Genomic DNA, 8,399 nt, shown 5'->3' with positions numbered 1-8,399 from the left:
ACTTTCCCTGTTTACCACAATCTGTCTGCTACTTCCCTGTCTGTCACTTTCCCGTCGTCTGCTACTTTCCCCTACCTGCTTCTTTACCGTCTACTACTTTCCCTATCTACTTTTCTGTCTACTACTTTGTCTTTTTCCCTATCTACTAGTTCCCCCTGTCTGCTACTGTGTCTGCCGATTTCCCTGTCTTGGCTGTCCTATAACCACCAAAATACAGTGAGGTAAGACTGATCACATTACGCTAAATCAGTCGCATGCTAAGATTTTTTTTATTGAATATAATTAGATACAATTAGATGAGTACAATTACTGCATGATAGTTACACAATGGGAACAAAAGCAGTGTTTCCCATTCATATTCCATGTCTGTCAGACATGGAATATGACACAGGTACACATTGCATGTTTAAATAAAATATGGCACAGGTACACATAAGTACAATTGTCATACATAATCTAAATTACTTAGGATAAACTCCAAGAAGGTCAGAGTGACTTATTTCCACTTTATCCTTGTAATATCACAGGTCAGCGACAGTATTTCATGTTGCCCAGACTAATGAAAATAAGGAATGCCCTGTTGTGACTCGCAGAGCACACTACAACTTTTGCAGTTATCCAGAGAAGAAACCTTCCAATAAACCTGTACTTGGGCAGTTATCTAGAGAAGAAACCTTCAAAGAAACATGCACTTGGGCAGTTATCTAGAGAAGAAACCTAAGAAACCTGCACTTGGGCAGTTATCCAGAGAAGGAACCTTCCAATAAACCTGCACTTGGGCAGTTATCTAGAGAAGAAACCTTGTACAGTAAAAGAACACAAGTGCAACTAATGTGACATTTTATTGTGGCAACGTTTCGCTCTCCAGGAGCTTTGTCAAGCCGATGCAAACAGTATTTGGACACAGAGGGTATATATAAAGGCTCAGAGGTGCAATACTAGTGAGGTACCATATCGATGTTCACAGGTGGTAGTAGTAGTAGTAGTGACAAAAGTTGTAGTAGCAGTAGTAAGACAATATGGTAGAGCAATTAATTCGTACATGAGTGAAAGGATATAAAAGCTATTACTTGGGTAACATAAAAATAGGTTGGACAAACATAGACTGGAAAGAGAAGGCCTGTTTCAGTGTTCACCCTCTGTAATGTGCCCTGTGTAGTATAACAGGAGAGACTATGTGATGGCAGGGTTTACTGTTTTCAGGAGGATTCTAGCTAAGACTTCAGAGATGGTGAAGCTGCCGTTGTTTTGTTTAATAGTATTCGAAACAGCGATCAGTGCTGATTCGAGGCACTTGCGTCTGCGGAAATTAGTTTCTTTGATCACTAATTGGGCGTCCCTGAATTTCATGAAATGATTGGTGGAATTTCGGTGTTGTACACAGGCGTTGTTCAGGTTATTGTTCCTACATGCGTAAATGTGTTCATTGAGGCGGGTGTCGAGTTTTCTTGCTGTTTCACCTACATAAAACTTGTCACAGCCTCCACAGGGTATAGTGTAAACCCCTGCATTGACTGGTTCATGGTGCTTTGATTTTGTCCTGGTTAGATCCTTTACTGAAGTGCTAGAAGCGATGGCGACTCTGATGTTAGCTAGTGAAAGTACTTTGGAAACGTTCAGTGCAACCTGGCTGTTGGGAAGAATTATAACCTTGTTGGGAGTGGTGTTGGTGCGTGGAGAATTAATGATCTGAAGAGCTCTTTTCTTGCAGTCTTTGATGAAAAAGGAAGGAAAATGTAACTCAGTGAAGGTTTGGTGAATGTATGTACATTCCTCGTCAAGAAACTCAGGACTACAAATTCGGTATGCTCTTAGGAAAAACCCGATGATGATGCCTCTTTTGGTCTTGGTATCTTGACTGGAATAGAAGTGTGTGAGATCATTTTTATTGGTAGGTTTCCGATAAACTTGAAATCTTAGGTTGTTGTCTTTGTGAATGAGGACGTCGAGGAAAGGTAGCTTGTCATTGGACTCTTCTTTTAGTGTAAACTGGATCGCCGGTTCACCTTCAAGGACCATAACATTGTATCAATCGCATCTGCTAGAAAAATGACAGGATGGATAATGAGAACCTTCAAAACTAGGGAGGCCAAGCCCATGATGACACTCTTCAGGTCACTTGTTCTATCTAGGCTGGAATATTGCTGCACTCTAACAGCACCTTTCAAGGCAGGTGAAATTGCCGACCTAGAAAATGTACAGAGAACTTTCACGGCGCGCATAACGGAGATAAAACACCTCAATTACTGGGAGCGCTTGAGGTTTCTAAACCTGTATTCCCTGGAACGCAGGAGGGAGAGATACATGATTATATACACCTGGAAAATCCTAGAGGGACTAGTACCGAACTTGCACACGAAAACCACTCACTACGAAAGCAAAAGACTTGGCAGACGATGCAACATCCCCCCAATGAAAAGCAGGGGTGTCACTAGCACGTTAAGAGACCATACAATAAGTGTCAGGGGCCCGAGACTGTTCAACTGCCTCCCAGCACACATAAGGGGGATTACCAACAGACCCCTGGCAGTCTTCAAGCTGGCACTGGACAAGCACCTAAAGTCAGTTCCTGATCAGCCGGGCTGTGGCTCGTACGTTGGTTTGCGTGCAGCCAGCAGCAACAGCCTGGTTGATCAGGCGCTGATCCACCAGGAGGCCTGGTCACAGACCGGGCCGCGGGGGCGTTGACCCCCGAAACTCTCTCCAGGTAAACTCCAGGTTCAACTGCGTTGAGCCTTGCCTGAAGATTCCGTACATCAAAACGTTTGGGAGTTATTACGAGGGCGTCGTCCACGTAACGTAACCAAGTGACGCTTGAAGGGATGATGTTTGCGAAGTGTTCGGACTCTAGGTGTTCCATGTATAAGTTGGCTAGGACGGCACTGATGGGGGACCCCATTCCCATGCCGTAGGTTTGTTTGTAGAGCTTGTTGTTGAAAGAAAAACAGTTGAAATTAACACAGAGTTCAATCAAGTCAACAAAATCTCCGGGAGGTAGAGGAAGATTAAGGTCCTGATTGACTTTACGTCGTAGAACCTCGATGGCTTTTGTGGTAGGTACTTTTGTGAAGAGGGAAGTCACGTCCAAACTGCTTAGTTTCTTGTTACGGATGGAGAGGTTGCAGATGCGGTTGAGAAGGTCGCCTGAGTGTTTAAGATGAGCGGGGCTGATGGTCCCCAGAAGGCAGGAAAGATGTTTGGCAAGAACTCCTTCTAGTTTGTGTGGAGCACTGCCTATACCTGACGTGATGGATCTGAGAGGAATATTGTGTTTATGGGTCTTGGGTAAACCATACATGTGTGCTGGTTTAGGGTTGCTTGGTAACAAGTACAGAAGTTTCTTCCCTTCTCTAGTGCGTTTGAGTATTTGTCTGGTTTTGTATAGAAAATCTTTGGTGAGTGTTTTTCACTTGGACAACGAAATATGGATCCCAGGTTACAACCTATACAGATGTGACAGAGTGAACAGGCAAAAGGGGGGGGGGAGGGTTGGCCTGTACATTGCAGAGTCACTTGTTTGCACAGAACTGCTTAATGCCTCAAATGATGTAGTGGAAGTTTTAGCAGTAAAGATCGAGAACCAAAACCTAGTCATTGTGGTAGTGTACAAGCCTCCAGATGCAACATCCCAGCAATTCCAGGAACAGCTGTTAAAAATTGACCACTGTCTGGAAAATCTTCCAGCTCCTGCACCCAACATCTTGCTCCTGGGGGATTTCAACTTAAGGCACCTAAAATGGAGGAATATAGCAAATAATCTTGTTGCAGCAATAACACCAGGAGGCAGCTCTGATGAAAACTCCCACTCACACGAGCTTTTAAATCTCTGCACAAAATTCAATTTAAACCAGCAAATAATAGAGCCTACTAGACTGGAGAATACACTAGACCTCATCTTCACTAACAATGATGATCTGATAAGAAATGTCACCATATCAAAAACAATATACTCAGATCACAACATAATTGAGGTTCAGACATGTATGCGCGGAGCCCCAGACCGACATAATGAGACTAGTCACGAGGGAGCATTCACCAAATTCAACTTCAATAACAAAAACTTAAAGTGGGGCCAAGTAAACCAAGTCCTAACCGATATAAGCTGGGAAGATATACTAAGCAACACAGACCCCAACTTATGCCTAGAACAGATTAACTTGGTGGCACTCGATGTATGCACAAGGCTTATTCCTCTATGAAAAATTAAATCTTCATCAGAGTACAAAACAAATTCTGGCCACAAAATAGAGCGAAACACCAATGTCAAAGACCTGGGAGTGATCATGTCGGAGGATCTCACCTTCAAGGACCATAACATTGTATTAATCGCATCTGATAGAAAAATGACAGGATGGATAATGAGAACCTTCAAAACTAGGGGGGCCAAGCCCATGATGACACTCTTCAGGTCACTTGTTCTATCTAGGCTGGAATATTGCTGCACACTAACAGCACCTTTCAAGGCAGGTGAAATTGCTGACCTAGAAAATGTACAGAGAACCTTCACGGCACGCATAACGGAGATAAAACACCTCAATTACTGGGAGCGCTTGAGGTTCCTAAACCTGTATTCCCTGGAACGCAGGCGGGAGAGATACATGATTATATACACCTGGAAAATCCTAGAGAGACTAGTACCGAACTTGCACACGAAAATCACTCACTACGAAAGCAAAAGACTTGGCAGACGATGCAACATCCCCCCAATGAAAAGCAGGGGTGTCACTAGCACGTTAAGAGACCATACAATAAGTGTCAGGGGCCCGAGACTGTTCAACTGCCTCCCAGCATACATAAGGGGGATTACCAACAGACCCCAGGCGGTCTTCAAGCTGGCACTGGACAAGCACCTAAAGTCGGTTCCTGACCAGCCGTGCTGTGGCTCGTACGTTGGTTTGCGTGCAGCCAGCAGTAACAGCCTGGTTGATCAGGCTCTGATCCACCAGGAGGCCTGGTCACAGACCGGGCCGCGGGGCGTTGACCCCCGGAACTCTCTCCAGGTAAACTCCAGGTTGAGTGCTGATGGGTTCGTATGTAGACTGATCATTCAAAAGGTCCATCATTTTAGTGTTGTAGCCACTGGTGTTGATTATGACGACTCCACCTCCTTTGTCAGCGGTGGTGACGATAATGTTAGGGTCGTTGGCGAGGTCCTTAAGGGCAGTGATGTATCGTCTAGGAAGATTAGGAGGTGGAGTCGTCATACTCAACACCAGTGACTACAACACTAAAATGATGGACCTTTTGAATGATCAGTCTACATACGAACCCATCAGCACTCAACAGTGCGAAACACTCACCTAAACCAGCACACATTTATGGTTTCACCAAGACCCATAAACACAATATTCCTCTCAGACCTATCACGTCAGGTATAGGCAGTGCTCCACACAAACTAGCCGGAGTTCTTGCCAAACATCTTTCCTGCCTTCTGGGGACCATCAGACCCGCTCATCTTAAACACTCAGGCGACCTTCTCAACCGCATCCGCAACCTCTCCATCTGAAACAAGAAACTAAGCAGTTTGGACGTGACTTCCCTCTTCACAAAAGTACCTACCACAAAAGCCATCGAAGTTCTACGACGTAAAGTCAATCTTCCTCTACCTCCCGAAGATTTTGTTGACTTGATTGAATTCTGAGTTAATTTCAACTGTTTTTCTTTCAACAACAAGCTCTACAAACAAACCTACGGCATGGGAATGGGGTCCCCCATCAGTGCCGTCCTAGCCAACTTATACATGGAACACCCAGAGTCCGAACACTTCGCAAACATCATCCCTTCAAGCGTCACTTGGTTACATTACGTGGACGACGCCCTCGTAATAACTCCCAAACGTTTTGATGTACAGAATCTTCAGGCAAGGCTCAACGCAGTTGAACCGGCGATCCAGTTTACACTAGAAGAAGAGTCCAATGACAAGCTACTTTTCCTAGACGTCCTCATTCACAAAGTAGATAACAACCTAAGATTTCAAGTTTATCGGAAACCTACCAATAAAAATGATCTCACACACTTCTATTCCAGTCAAGATACCAAGACCAAAAGAGGCATCATCATCGGGTTTTTCCTAAGAGCATACCGAATTTGTAGTCCTGAGTTTTTTGACGAGGAATGTACATACATTTACCAAACCTTCACTGAGTTACATTTTCCTTCCTTTTTCATCAAAGACTGCAAGAAAAGAGCTCTTCAGATCATTAATTCTCCACGCACCAACACCACTCCCAACAAAGTTATAATTCTTCCCAACAGCCAGGTTGCACTGAACGTTTCCAAAGTACTTTCACTAGCTAACATCAGAGTCGCCATCTCTTCTAGCACTTCAATAAAGGATCTAACCAGGACAAAATCAAAGCACCATGAACCAGTCAATGCAGGGGTTTACACTATACCCTGTGGAGGCTGTGACAAGATTTATGTAGGTGAAACAGCAAGAAACCTCGACACCCGCCTCAATGAACACATTTACGCATGTAGGAACGATAACCTGAACAACGCCTGTGTACAACACCGAAATTCCACCAATCATCTCATGAAATTCAGGGACGCCCAATTAGTGATCAAAGAAACTAATTTCCGCAGACGCAAGTGCCTCGAATCAGCACTGATCGCTGTTTCGAATACTATTAAACAAAACAACGGCAGCTTCACCATCTCTGAAGTCTTAGCTAGAATCCTCCTGAAAACAGTAAACCCTGCCATCACATAGTCTCTCATGTTATACTACACAGGGCACATTACAGAGGGTGAACACTGAAACAGGCCTTCTCTTTCCAGTCTATGTTTGTCCAACCTATTTTTATGTTACCCAAGTAATAGCTTTTATATCCTTTCACTCATGTACGAATTAATTGCTCTATCATATTGTCTTACTACTACTACTACAACTTTTGTCACTACTACTACTACTACCACCTGTGAACATCGAAATGGTACCTCACTAGTATTGCACCTCACTCTGAGCCTTTATATATACCCTCTGTGTCAATATACTGTTTGTATCGGCTTGACAAAGCTCCTAGAGAGCGAAACGTTGCCACAATAAAATGTCACATTAGTTGCACTTGTTTCCTTTTACTTTACATATTGTCGGTAATTCTACGAACATTATTACAGAAGAAACCTTCAAAGAAACCTGCAATTGGGCAGTTATCTAGAGAGGAAATCTGCACTTGGGCAGTTATCCAGAGAAGAAACCTTCAAAGAAATCTACACTTGGTCAGTTATCCAGAGAAGAAACCTTCAAAGAAATCTACACTTGGTCAGTTATCCAGAGAAGAAACCTTCACTTGGGCAGTTATCCAGAGAAGAAAGCTTCACTTGGGCAGTTATCCAGAGAAGAAACCTTCACTTGGTAAGTTATCCAGAGAAGAAACCTTCACTTGGGCAGTTATCCAGAGAAGAAACCTTCACTTTGTAAGTTATCCAGAGAAGAAACCTTCACTTGGGCAGTTATCCAGAGAAGAAACCTGCACTTGGGCAGTTATCCAGAGAAGAAACCTTCACTTGGGCAGTTATCCAGAGAAGAAACCTTCACTTGGGCAGTTATCCAGAGAAGAAACCTTCACTTGGGCAGTTATCCAGAGAAGAAACCTTCACTTGGTCAGTTATCCAGAGAAGAAACCTTCAGTGATGAATGGTTTTGAAAACCGACAAGTTGAAGAATTGAGACACTTATGCAACACATGGGAATCTTTATTGAAGAAACGTTTCGCCACACAGTGGCTTCATCAGTCCAATACAAAGTAGAAGTGGGTAAGTAGAGTAGAAGTTTGAGGTAATCAGTCCCTCAACCTGGATTCGATGTGTTCAGTCCATCACTCTTGTGATGAAGCCACTGTGTGGCGAAACGTTTCTTCAATAAAGATTCCCATGTGTTGCATAAGTGTCTCAATTCTTCAACTTGTCGGTTTTCAAAACCATTCATCACATCTGTCAGACACTGCAACATCATGGGATCTTGGTACAAAGACTTCAACATTTGCCCAACCTTTGGACGACGACCTACTTACACTAGTGGCAGGTCCCACTGTGATCCCGCCTCCTCCTGCTTCAAGTCATCTTACCGCAGTATATAAGCCACCTCTCTGGCCCTATGCTGCACTTCCTACAAGAGTGATGGACTGAACACATCGAATCCAGGTTGAGGGACTGATTACCTCAAACTTCTACTCTACTTACCCACTTCTACTTTGTATTGGACTGATGAAGCCACTGTGTGGCGAAACGTTTCTTCAATAAAGATTCCCATGTGTTGCATAAGTGTCTCAATTCTTCAAGAAACCTTCACTTGGGCAGTTATCCAGAGAAGAAACCTGCACTTGGGCAGTTATCCAGAGAAGAAACCTTCACTTGGGCAGTTATCCAGAGAAGAAACCTTCACTTGGGCAGTTATC

Source organism: Cherax quadricarinatus, chromosome 40, assembly GCF_038502225.1.
Source record: "Cherax quadricarinatus isolate ZL_2023a chromosome 40, ASM3850222v1, whole genome shotgun sequence".
NCBI lineage: Eukaryota > Metazoa > Arthropoda > Malacostraca > Decapoda > Parastacidae > Cherax > Cherax quadricarinatus.
The sequence above is the reverse complement of the archived record's forward strand: the minus strand, read 5'-3'. Positions refer to the sequence as shown.